This window comes from Mustela lutreola, chromosome 12, assembly GCF_030435805.1.
Source record: "Mustela lutreola isolate mMusLut2 chromosome 12, mMusLut2.pri, whole genome shotgun sequence".
NCBI lineage: Eukaryota > Metazoa > Chordata > Mammalia > Carnivora > Mustelidae > Mustela > Mustela lutreola.
In genome coordinates, this window is record NC_081301.1 from 7699467 (window position 1) to 7712139 (window position 12673).

Genomic DNA, 12673 nt, shown 5'->3' on the forward strand with positions numbered 1-12673 from the left:
CTACCTGATCCCAGTACTCAGACTAGTCAAAGGAGAAGGCCTGGCAGGAACCAGGGAGGCTACAAGCCCAGGGTGCCCAGAATGGACAAGGTACGTTAACAGAGCAGCGACAGCCACGTGCCAGCTCCAGCAAGAGCCTGAGGCCTTCCTGCAAACCTCAGAGCATAAAAAATGGCCGCTCCTTCTAAATCTTGAGCAAATGGATTCTGTGGCCAACCCAACTTGGAACCACACAGGGGAGAGAATTCTAGGAAACCTGGTCCAGCTAAGTTGACACAGAACAAAGTAGAACATGAGTGTGTGTGTGTGTGTGAGAGAGAGAGTGCGCACAAATGTGACAAAATGTTAACAATTGGTGAATCTAGGTGAAGAGTGCCCAACTTTTCCATAGATTAAAAATTTTTTAAAGAAGATTTTATTTATTTGACAGAGCACAAGCAGGAGGACCTGCAGGCAGAGGGAGAAGCGGGCTCCCTGATAAACAGGGAGCCCAGTGTGGGGCCAATCCCAGGATGATGGGATCATGACCTGAGCCAAAGGCAGATGGCTTCTTTTTTTTTTCCCCCAAAGGCAGGTGTTTAACCAACTGAGCAACCCAGGAGTCCCGAGAGTTGAAATTTTTAATAAAAATTAGAGGTAGGAAAAGGCACCAGGCCCTGATGGTTTTGCAACAGTTTTATCTAGCCTTTAAAGATCAGATTATTCTTGGGTTCTGGGTCACTCAGTTGGTTAGGCAACTGCCTTTGGCTCAGATCATGATCCTGGAGTCCCCGGATCAAGTCCCGCATCAGGCTCCCAGCTCCATGGGGAGTGGGCTTCTCCCTCTGACCTTCTCCCCTCTCGTGCTCTCTTTCACTATCTCTATCTCAAATAAATAAGTAAAATCTTTAAAGATCAGATTATTCTTAGGTTATATAAACTATTCTAGACCTCAGGGAAAATATGGAGAGTTCATAACCCATTTTACTAACATTACCTTAGTACTAAAACCCCACTAAAAAAAAAAAAAAGAGGGGTACCTGGTTGGCTCAGTCAGTTGGGCATCTGCCATTGGCTCCGGTCTTGATCTCAGGGTCCTGGGATTGAACCCTGTATCTGGCTCCCTGCTCAGCAGGGAGTCTCCTTCTCCCTCTCCATTTTCCTCTGCCCCTCTCCCCTGCTCCTGCTCTCTCTCTCTCTTACTTTAAATAAATACAATCTTTAGAAAACAAACAAAAAAAGAAGCAGAAGAAAAGAAAATTGTAGATCATTTCCACTTTGGGGTCCCAACCCCCACCCTCGAGAATAAGAGGTCTCATCACTAGGAACATAGTCCATGTATTACATAAATAAAGAGGAAAAAAGACAAATAACTTTCTAAGCAGAAAAACATGTTATTTAAACATTGCCTCAGCTCCTGTACCATGCTGTACACACTGGAAAGGCTATAATGGTCTGTACAGTGAAGCTTCTGCCCTTTGGGAAAATTGTGGGATTCCTGTAGTTGAGAGTTCAATCAACCAGAGAAAGATAAGAGAGAGACCACAACTGGGTTCTACATTGAAAACAATGACATTCCAGGGGCGCCTGGGTGGCTCAGTGGGTTAAGCCGCTGCCTTCGGCTCAGGTCATGATCTCAGGGTCCTGGGATCGAGTCCCGCATCGGGCTCTCTGCTCAGCGGGGAGCCTGCTTCCTCCTCTCTCTCTCTCTCTCTGCCTGCCTCTCTGCCTACTTGTGATCTCTGTCAAATAAAATAAATAAAATCTTTAAAAAAAAAAAAAAAAAACAATGACATTCCAAATGGCAAGAAGAGTAAGGGTGAAGGAGAACCCAGGGCTGAGACGTAGGAGCTAGAAATGAAATTTGAGCTCCTAGCCCTTTACACATAGGAAAACGGAGGTCCCCAGAAGTAAGTTCATAGAATGCGCATCCAACCAGGTCAGCATGGACTTCAGGCATTGGTTCCACAGATCCAGAAAGCAAAAGCCAAGCAAAGAGTATTTTTCCTTTTATTAAAAAAGTATTTTATTTATTTATTTGACAGAGAGAAAGAGATCACAAGTAGACAGAGGCAGGCAGAGAGAGAGAGAAGCAGGCTCCCCGCTGAGCAGAGAGCCTGATGTGGGGCTTGATCCGAGGATCCCGAGATCATGACCCCAGCCGAAGGCAGAGGCTTAACCCACTGAGCCACCCAGGCGCCCCAAAGAGTATTTTTCTAAAACTATGCTGACCCTACCACCTGCAGGTGGATGGGAGGAACAGCAGGGCCCAGAGGGCCAGGAGTAGGGTAGTGGGATTGGTACTTTTCCTCTTGCCTCAGGACCGGATTTTATTTAAATGTTTGATATTTTGCTCATCATGGAATTTGGGGCATTAATTTTTAATTTAAAATACTTCATTAGGGATGCCTGGGTGGCTCAGTTGGTTAAGCGTCTGGCTCTTCGTTTTGGTTTAGGTCATGATCTCAAGGTCGTGAACTCAAGCCCACATCAGGCCTCTGTGCTCAGCAGGGAGTCTGCTAGAGGACTCTCTCCCTCTCCCTCCTCCCACTTACCTCTCTCTCTAAAATAAATAAATATTTCTTTTTTTTTTTTTAAAGATTTTATTTATTTATTTGACAGAGAGAGATCACAAGCAGGCAGAGAGAGAGGGGGAAGCAGGCTCCCCGCTGAGCAGAGAGCCCAATGTGGGGCTCGATCCCAGGACCCTGAGATCATTACCTGAGCTGAAGGCAGAGGCTTAACCCACTGAGCCACCCAGGTGCCCCCAAATCTTTCTTTTTTAAAAGACTTTATTTATTTGACAGAGAGAGAGACAGTGAGAGAGGGAACATAAGCAGTGGGAGAAGGAGAAGTAGGCTTCCTGCCAAGCAGAGAGCCCGATGTGGGGCTCAATCCCAGGACCCTGGGCTCATGACCTGAGCTGAAGGAAGCCACTTAATGACTGAGCCACCCAGGCACTCTAAAATAAATAAATCTTAAAATAATGAAATCTTAGGGAAACCTGGGTGGCTCATTGAAGTGACTGCCTTCAGCTTACGTCATGACCCTGGGGTCCTGGGATCCTCTAGCTCCCTGCTCACCAGGGAGCCTGCTTCTCCCACTGCCTGCTCTGCCTGCCACTCCCCTGCTTGGGCTCGCTCTCTCTCCCTGTCTCTCTGACAAATAAATAAAATATTTTTTAAAAAATAAATAAATAGAAATAAAATCTTTAAAAAATACTTCATTAAACTATTATTTATGTTGATTACTGAGATTTTTGGCATCTCCCCCCCACCCTTAAATTTTTGCACCCTAGAATAATACCTCACTTGTTTCCCATTCCCATTACCTTATACTCCTAAAACCTGGAATCTTTATTCCTGTTCTCATTCCCTCCCCCAACCCAGCACTGGCATCTCATCAGAGACTCTCATTTCTTTTGTAAGAACACAGGTAAAACGCCTCCCACCCTGCTTCTCTTCCTCCCTTCCTTCCTTTTTCTATCCTAGCTTCTCTAAGCCAAATGCTGTGTTAAGTAGACAGAGGGTCTCTGCCCTTAGGCAGTTATCAAGTAAAGAGGCATCCAGAAGGGGCACCTGGGTGGCTCAGTAGGTTAAGCCTCTGCCTTCGGCTCGGGTCGTGATCCCAGGGTCCTGGATTCAAGCCCCGCATCAGGCTCTCTGCTCGGCTCTCCCTCTCTCTCTGCCTACTTGTGATCTCTGTCTGTCAAATGGATAAATAAAATCTTAAAAAAAAAAAAAAAAAAAAGAGGCATCCAGAAAATGCAGTGAAGTGTTACAAGAGATTTAAATGGCCAAGAGAAGAAGGATTGCATCTAGGATCACGGGAAGAAGAGTCTAGATGGGTTCCGTCCTATTTCTCATCCAAACCAGCTGCTTCACCTATGTCTGAAGCACAAATAACAAGTTATTAAGCACTTCTATGTGCCCAGCAATAGTCTACAAGCATTAGCTCATCAGATCAAGGGTACCTTGTGGTGAGAGGTACCACTTTTATCTTCATGTTCAATTGAGGAAACCAAGGCTCAGAGATGAATAGTCTTTACTTGAGGTTCCACAACAGGTAAGTGGCAGAACACTGATTCCGTCTGAGGTCTGCCTGACTCAGAGCTGATTCTTGTAATCATTATTTGTCGTCCTTGTCATTCAGCAAAATTGGTGCATGCCTGCTATGTGATAGAAACTGTTTTAGGGGCGGGAGATCCAGTATTGAAGAAAACGGTTAAAAATTCCTGCCCCCGTGTGGTGTTCACTCTGATGAGGAAGACGGGCGATAACAGTGTAATAAACAGGATAATTTCACATAATAAAAAGTGTCATGAAAAACCAAAGCAGGGTGGAGGGATAAAGAATCTGTGTTGCCAGGCAGCCTCTCCGAAGTCGGAGCATTTGAGATGAGACTTGAATCTAAGGAATCTACCGTGTGGATATTGGGAGACGGAAACAGGAAGTGCAAAGGTCCTGGGGTCGGGTTAACTTAGGCACATTTATGAAACAGACCAATTGGTGTGGCTGGAACATAGCAAACAAGGAAGAGCAAGGGAGGCTCTAAGGTGTGGGGCCATGTCACACACTTGGCTGTGATAAAGAGCTTGGATTTTAGTTCCAAGAGCAATGGAAAGCCGTTGGAGGGATTTCAGCAGGAAAGTGATAAGATGTAATTCATGTTTTTGTTATCTTTTTTGTTTATTTGAGAGAGAGAGAGAGCATGAGAGGGGGGTGGGTCAGAGGGAAAAGCAGACTCCCTGCTGAGCAGGGAGCCCCATGCAGGACTCAATCCTGGGACTCCAGGATCATAACCTGAGCCAAAGGCAGTCGATTAACCAACTGAGCCACCTAGGTGCCCCGTAATTCATGGTTTTTAAAGGATCAGTCGCCTGGGGGCCTCAATCATTAAGCATCTGCCTTTGGCTCAGGTGATGATCCCAGGGTCCTGGGATCAAGCCCTGCATTGGGCCCCTTGCTCGGCAGGAAACCTGCTTCTCTCTCTCCCACTCCCCCTGCTCATGTTCCCTCTCTCTCTGTCAAATAAATAAATAAAATTGATAAAATTAATTAATTAATTAATTAATGTATGTGTGTATGTATTGAATCAACATTAATTCCACCGAAGTTGCTAACTGTATTGTTATGTAGGAGAATATCCCTGAGCTTAGGAAATACACACTGGAGTGTTTAGGTATAAAGAACCATGATGGGTAGAGTTTATGTTTAAATAATTCAGGACAAGTTCTATACATACACATGCATGTGTGAATGTTATCACAAATAACACACATACATGTGTAATCCCCTGTTATGTGTTTATATCTATACATTCTTACAATATGCATGCAAATGAGTGTGTATATATGGGTGCATATGAAACTATAGTTTTATCTGACAAAGGGTGTACAAGTGTGCCATTTCTACTCTTTTCATTCTTGCAAATTTTCTGAAAGCTTGAAATTATTTCCAAAAAAAAGTTTCAAAAACCTGCTCTAGTCTCCTATATGACGAGTGGACTGGGCATTGGGGTGCGGGGTGGTGGTGACTGAGACGGAAGGTCTGGGGGAGGAGTGGGACCCCTGGACCCCTCCGTGTCCTCCCTTTCCCCAGGCCCCAGAGAAGTGGGATTTCCCTCCACAACCGCGTCCCAGTCACCGCCAGGGGGCAGTAGCGTCCTTCCTGACTGAAGAGGCCGCCTGAAACCTGGGCTGGAACCTGTGTTTCTGGGGACCGCTGCGGAGCTGTTGTTGCCTGGGGTGGCCTCCAAGTCACCGGGACACTGTGCTCCGTGCAGAACAATCTCGTAGGATGGGGATGAAAGGAAATTAAAACCTAAAGCCCTGGAATTCGAAAGTCATGATCCAGCCCTTAACACTCAAGATGGGGGCCAGGCTCCTTAAGGTGGCCTCAAGGTCTCGCTGCTGGCATTCTCCACCTCACCTCAGGGAAGATAGGGGCTCCCTGGAGGTTACCCTCTGCACAGGTGGTGTTTCTGCAGCCTGACCCTCTCGCCTGTGGGCATCTGACACACCCCTCAGGAGTCACTCCAGGACCCTTTCTTTTTTTTTTTAATAAATTTTTTTTTCTTTTAAAATTTTATTTATTTACTTGACAGACAGAGATCACAAGTAGGCAGAGAGGCAGGCAGAGAGAGAGGGGGATGCAGGCTCCCCGCTGAGCAGGGAGCCCGATGCAGGGCTCCATCCTAGAACCCTGGATCATGACCTGAGCTGAAGGCAGAGGCTTAATCCACTGAGCCACCCAGGCGCCCCTCCAGGACCCTTTCTTGACCCAAAATATAGGTCAGACCAGCCACCTCTACATCTCCCATCATACTCCTTTCTCCATAAATTACATTAGCCAATATACCTGATTCTTCAGCTCATCTGTGACTCTGAGAGGCAAGGGAGTGCCAGGCATGGGCTCTAAGAATACTTGTTGGATGAATAAAAAGTCAAGTGAGTGAGTGAATCTAATTTGGGAAAAGATAGTATCTCCGTTCATCCACCTAGGGTTTTGAAGTCAGAGACCTGGATTCAAGTACAGACAATGCCACTTATGAGCTGTGTGACCTTGGCAACTGTCTTAACCTCTCTGAGCCTCCGTCTTGTCTTCTAATTATCATGGTTACTATACAGTTTCAGTGATAGGATGCATGTCAGACCCTTAGCTTACAATCTGCACATAGTATATGTTCAATAAAATGAGGATTTGTTTGTGTGTGTGTGTGGTTTAAAAATGTAAGGGTGTGTGTGTGTGTGTGTGTGTGTGTATACAACTGTATCTGCTTGTGTAGGCCGTATAATAAACTGTTTGCTAATGACAGGGAGTGAAATTGGGAGAATAAGGTAAAATTTCCGTTTTGTGCTTTATATACTTCTGTAGTTAAATGTCTTACATTAAGTGTGTTTCATAATCACACAGCCTGTAAATGAAAAACGAAATCCAATATCACAGGAAAGAATGCCCAACATCATTAGTCATAAGGGAAATGCAAAAACCCAAAACCACCATGAGATACCACCACTCACCAGTTGAGAGGCTAAAATCAAAAGGCTTGGGGTGCCTGGTGGCTCAGTCAGTTAAGTGTCTGCCTTCAGCTCAGGTCATGATCCCAGAGTCCGGGGAACAAGCCCTGAGTCGGGGGTCCCTGCTCAGTGAAGAGTCTGCTTCTCCCTCTGCCCTCTGCCTCTCCCCCAACTCGTGTTCGCTCATGCACATGGCTTTTCTCTCTCAATATATATAAAATCTTTAAAAAAATAAAATCAAAAGCTTTAACAATACCAAATGTTGGGAGGAAGTTTGAGCAACCGGAACTCTCTTACAGTGCTAGTGGGGGTATGAAATGGGACAACTATTCTGAAAAAAATGTTTGGCAGTTTCTAGTAATAAGCATACTTCCCCTATAACCAGAAATTCCACTCTTAGCTATGACTCAGGCACCAGGAAGAAAGAGAATGTGAGTCTGCGGAAAGACTATACATAAACGTTTCTAACATCTTTATTTATGATAGCCAAAACCTGGGTGTAGCCCAAATGTCCATCAACAGGAGCATGTGATAAACACTTTATGGCGTGTCCACACAGCGGGATACTACACAGCAGAAAACGGGGATGAACGGCAGCTATAGGGGACAATACGGGGTAATCTCAGAAACGTGATGTTAAACCAAAGAAACCAGGCACAAAAGAAAATGTACCGCATTGCTGTTTAATTCCATTTCTATGAAACTCTAGGACAAACAAAATGGATCTATGGTGGAAGTCAGAACAGCGATCACCTTTGGGGGAGTATGGCCCGACATTAAGAGAACTTCTGGGGTGCTGCAAATGTTTCGTATCTTGATGTGGGTGATAGTTACACACACGCCTATGTAGATAAAACTCATCAAGCAAGGGCACTGGGATGGCTCAGTCGGTTAAACACCTGCCTCTTGATTTTGGCACTGGCCGGGACCTTGGGGTCCTGGGATCGAGCCCCGCTGTGGGCCCCACGCTCAGTGGGGAGCTTGCTTGAGAGTCTCTCCTTCTCCCTCTGCCCCTCCCCTCTGCTCACCCACATTCTCTCTTTCTCTCTCTCCTCTCTTTCTCTCAAATAAATAAATGAATCTTAAAAAAAAAAAAAAAAACAACTCAGCAAGCCATGCATGCTTGCGCACAGCAGCTTTGCTTAGACGTTAAAGCTAAAACAACTCAGACGGTCACGAAGACAGATGTGACGAGCGTGAATGGATGGAGACAATGTGGTACAATTGCACTGCATAGACTAAGGCAGCAATAAAAAGCAGGAAGCTACTAATACAATCTCAAATTTATGATACTGAGTTTTAAGGGGTGCTGGTGGAGCATGTGACTCTTGATCTCAAGGTTATGAGTTCGAGCCCCACGTTGGTTGTGGAGATTCCTTAAAAAGAAAATCTTTTAGGGGCGCCTGGGTGGCTCAGTTGGTTAAGCAGCTGCCTTCGGCTCAGGTCATGATCCCAGCGTCCTGGGATCGAGTCCCATATCGGGCTCCTTGCTCCGCAGGGAGCCTGCTTCTCCGTCTGACTCTGCCTTCCACTCTGTCTGCCTGTGCTCGCTCTCGCTTGCTCTCTCTGACAAATAAATAAAATCTTTAAAAAAAAAAAAAAAAAAAAAAAAAAAAAAAAAAAAGAAAATCTTTTAGGGGTGCCTGGGTGGCTCAGTTTTTAAGCATCTGCCTTCAGCTCAGGTCATGATTCCAGGGTCCTGGGATAGAGCCCCACATGGGCCTCCCTGCTTTGCAGGAAGCCTGCTTCTCCCTCTCCCACTCCCCCTGCTTGTGTTCCCTCTCTCGCTGTGTCTCTCTCTGTCAAATAAATAAATAAGATCTTTTAAAAAATTTTTAAATAAAATCTTTAAAATTATGATATGGGTTAAAAAAAGTCAGACAAGGGGCGCCTGGGTGGCTCAGTGGGTTAAAGCCTCTGCCTTCAGCTCAGGTCATGATCCCAGATCGAGCTCCGAATCAGGCTCTCTGCTCAGCAGGGAGCCTGCTTCCTCCTCTCTCTCTCTCTCTCTCTCTGCCTGCCTCTCTGCCTAATTGTGATCTCTGTCAAATAAATAAATAAAATCTTTAAAAAAAAAAAGTGAGACAGACAAAAAAGAATAGTGTATGATTCCATTTATATAAAATTCTAGAAAATGTAAACTCCTCTATAGCGATGGGAATCAAATCAGTGGCTGCCTCCAAATGAGGTGGGTGGGAGAAAGGAAGGAGAATTACAAAGGGCCAGGAGGAAACCCTGGGGGATTATGGGTTTGTTTCTTACCTTTATTGTGGTGCTGGTTCTACAGACTTATTCATATGCCCCAAATCATCAAATCGACACCTTATTTATTTTTATTTTTTATACCATTTTTTTAAAAAAGATTTTTATTTATTTATTTATTTGACAGAAAGAGATCACAAGTAGGCAGAGAGGCAGGCAGAGAGAGAGAGAGGAGGAAGCAGGCTCCCTGCTGAGCAGAGAGCCCGATGCGGGACTCGATCCCAGGACCCTGAGATCATGACCTGAGCCGAAGGCAGCGGCTTAACCCACTGAGCCACCCAGGCGCCCTTTTTTATACCATTTTTTAAAAAAGATTTTATTCATTTGAGAGAGAGAGAACATGAGCAGAGGCAGAGACAGAGGGAGAAGGGAGAAGCAGGCTCCTCTATGGAGCAGGGAGCCCAATGCAGGGCTTGATCCCAGGACCCTGATATCATGATCTGATACGAAGGCAGACGCTTAACAGACTGAGCCACCCAGGTGCCCCAAATCTACACCTTATTTATTTTTTTAAAGATTTTATTTATTTATTTGACAGACAGAGATCACAAGTAGGCAGAAAGGCAGGCAGAGAGAGGGGGAGGGAGGCCCCCCCTACTGAGCAGAGAGCCCTATCCGGGGTTCGATCCCAGATCCCTGGGATCATGACCTGAGCCAAAGACAGAGGCTTAAACCCGCTGAGCCACTCAGGCACCCCACAAATCTACACTTTAAATTTGTGCAGTTTACTATATGTCAATTATACTTCAATAAGGCAGCAAAAGCATTGTTTTGCAAAAGCATTAAAAAAAAACCTCATTGTGCATTTGATATATGTAAATTAGGCTTCAACAAATAAAAGAGAGAAACTGTTTTCCTGACCCTGTTACCCGGTTCAGTACTTCCAGCCTCTTCCCCTGTGCCCCACAGGGTCCTTTCTTCTCACCTGGGGCATCCCTAAGAGAAAGTCTACCAATCAGCGCTCTGCAGCTCAGCAGGCACACCTGCGACCCACGGCTTCTTTACAACAACCCTATTCCAGCTCTTACAGCCCAGCTCAAGCACCTGTCTTCCTAGGAAGCCACCTTGCTTCCTGCTACACCTTCCCAGCTCTGGGATCCTGGGATCCTTGGCTCAAACCTCTATCCCAGCATCTTCCACTATCCGTATAGACCCACCTGTCTTCCACACTCGATGCTGACAGTCGTCATGAGAACAGCTACTGTTTAATGGCCCGGGGCCAAGAGCTGTGCTTGGTCAATTTCATTGCCTCTCTACATCACCTAGGAGGATGGGGATTATTAGCTCTCTTTTGCAAAAGCTCAGACCCAGGATGGGGACTGCCAGTGGGACCTAGTCCCCAGGGCCATAGGAAGATTAAGGAACTTTCAAACGCCACTCCTGCTCGCCTTGAGGGCAACCGGGGCCTTTTCTGGTGGGCAGAGAGGTAGGATTTGGCCGCTTTGGAGCTCTTCAGAGTTGCAGGAAGATATCTTACAGGTAGAAAGGTAAAAGGAATTTTAGGTAAAAGGAATTGCCTTCAAGTTTCCAGGGCAGGAAGACGTGGAGAAAGCAGACAGCGTGGGTAGAGGACAGGCTCGAGAAAGGTCTCTGCTCCGGGTTTTTATTCTTTTTAAACAGCTCCACATCTGCAGACTGGGCCCTTGGCACAGAGCTGGAGAGGGAAGATGCCTGATTAGCAGGTTCAGAGACCTTGGTTCTGGATTTGCCAGTAACTAGTTGGGGAGCCATGAAAACGTCAGTGTGTCCATTTCCTGTCTGTCCTGTATGGGTTTAGGGCTTTGCAGTGAAGAAAACCCAGGGCTGAAAAACTGGCTTCCTGACTTCCCACACGTGTGACTGACCTCACCTCTCTGAGCTTGTGTTTCCTTATCTGCAAAATGGGATAATAATAGTGCGACCCTCTTGGGACCATTAGGAAGATAACACATCCAAGGGCCTGGCTGTGTGCCCAGCACGTGCCATGCCCATGTCCTTACCATCTTATGCCTAGATGATGGATAAGAACATTAGCTGTGTATCTCAGAACCACTTCGAACATTAGAGAGATATCTGCAGTAGGCACAATCCTCTCCACAAGGGAACGGGGCAGCAGAGGGGTCTCAGCCCTGGGTTTTGGGGTGCAGGGCGGGTTCTGCTGGGTAGAACTGGCCAGCTCAGCAGAATGCATAGCATCCCTGACTTTCAGGCACCAGATGCCAGCAGCATCCTCTCCCCCACCCCACAGACAGCCCGCATGGTGATAATTAAGAACAGCCCCCTATGCACATTTCCAAATGCCCCCCTGGAAGGAAGTACCAGCCCTGCAACTGCCTCCTTGCTTGGGGCTCCCTGCCCACATGTGCAGGTCAAACCTTCTCTGAGGGCGTCTGGTGGGCTGGGTGACAGGAGTTGATCCAGACCCTGCTGCACTTGCTAAGCCAGCTGGGGCCCTGGGGTGAGACTGTCCCAGACTGTTGTCACTGACTTGGCCACTTTTCATGGAGGCACCATATAGGGGGTACCGTCCTTGCAAGTTCCCTGCTCCTGGGACCCTACCTGGTCCTCGTGGTCCTCACACAGTGGCCCGTGCCCACCCTGATGCCCAGCTGTGGACTCTCCCCACGGCATCGCTCTCCTTCCTCTTGGGGCTCCCCCCTTCCTCTTGGGGCTCTTCTTTGTTCCTTCCCGTGCCATGGCTTCTGTCCTCCCGGTGGGACGCACCCCCAAGGGTGTGGGAACCAGGTCTCCCTCCGTCACCCTGGGACACGCAGGCACTCCGAATCCAGAATTGTTCTCATTCTGTTCAGAAGGACCAGAGGACAGAAAGCAGTAAGACTTAAGGGAGAGAGGAAGAAGGGCCGGCTGCGGTGGACGTGGCTCCACCTCCGGAGGCCCGGCCCAGCCTTACCGCAGGCTTAGTCACACGGAGAGCTGGGTAGAGCCAGCCAGCGCTGCCATCCCGGCCAGGGTCTGAGTCACCAGCTGGTGAGGGGCAGCTGCAGCCCAGCGGGAAACCACGCCTGGCATGGAAGTGGCACACGCGGGTTGGTGAGGCCCGAAACCCCTCCTGGCGGGCCCTGGAGGAACTAGGAGTGACTAGCAACACTGGCTGGGTGAAAACATCTCTTCGGGACTTGCCAGGAAGGCAGGAACCCAGCGAGGCTTGAGGTTTCTGCTTTTGCAGGGGGGCGGGGGCGGGGGTGGTCTCGCACTCTGGAGGGTGGGGTGAGGTGAGAGGGAAGGCTTGTGTGTAAATCACCACGATGCGCAGGGTTCTTGACAAGGGACTTATGTACGACAGGCCCAAGGCCAGGCCCAGGGGAACGAGGGCCTGCTACAATCATTTCAACCGGACGACTTGTCACCATGTATCAAAACCTCCAAAGACGCTTTATACCAGCCATTCTACTTCTAGAAACGGATCCTTGTAAA

The 12673-nt window shown here is 47.4% G+C and overlaps 1 long non-coding RNA gene across 1 annotated transcript; it reads right to left on the reverse strand.

Moving 5' to 3' along the window:
* Positions 1–9781: 9781 nt before the first annotated feature.
* LOC131812631 (uncharacterized) lies at positions 9782–12204 on the reverse strand. Its single transcript, XR_009346423.1, has 3 exons — positions 12150–12204; positions 11798–12040; positions 9782–10913 (listed from the first exon to the last, which is right to left on the reverse strand). It is a non-coding gene; the product is annotated as an uncharacterized LOC131812631 (long non-coding RNA).
* Between the last annotated feature and the right edge of the window lie 469 nt (positions 12205–12673).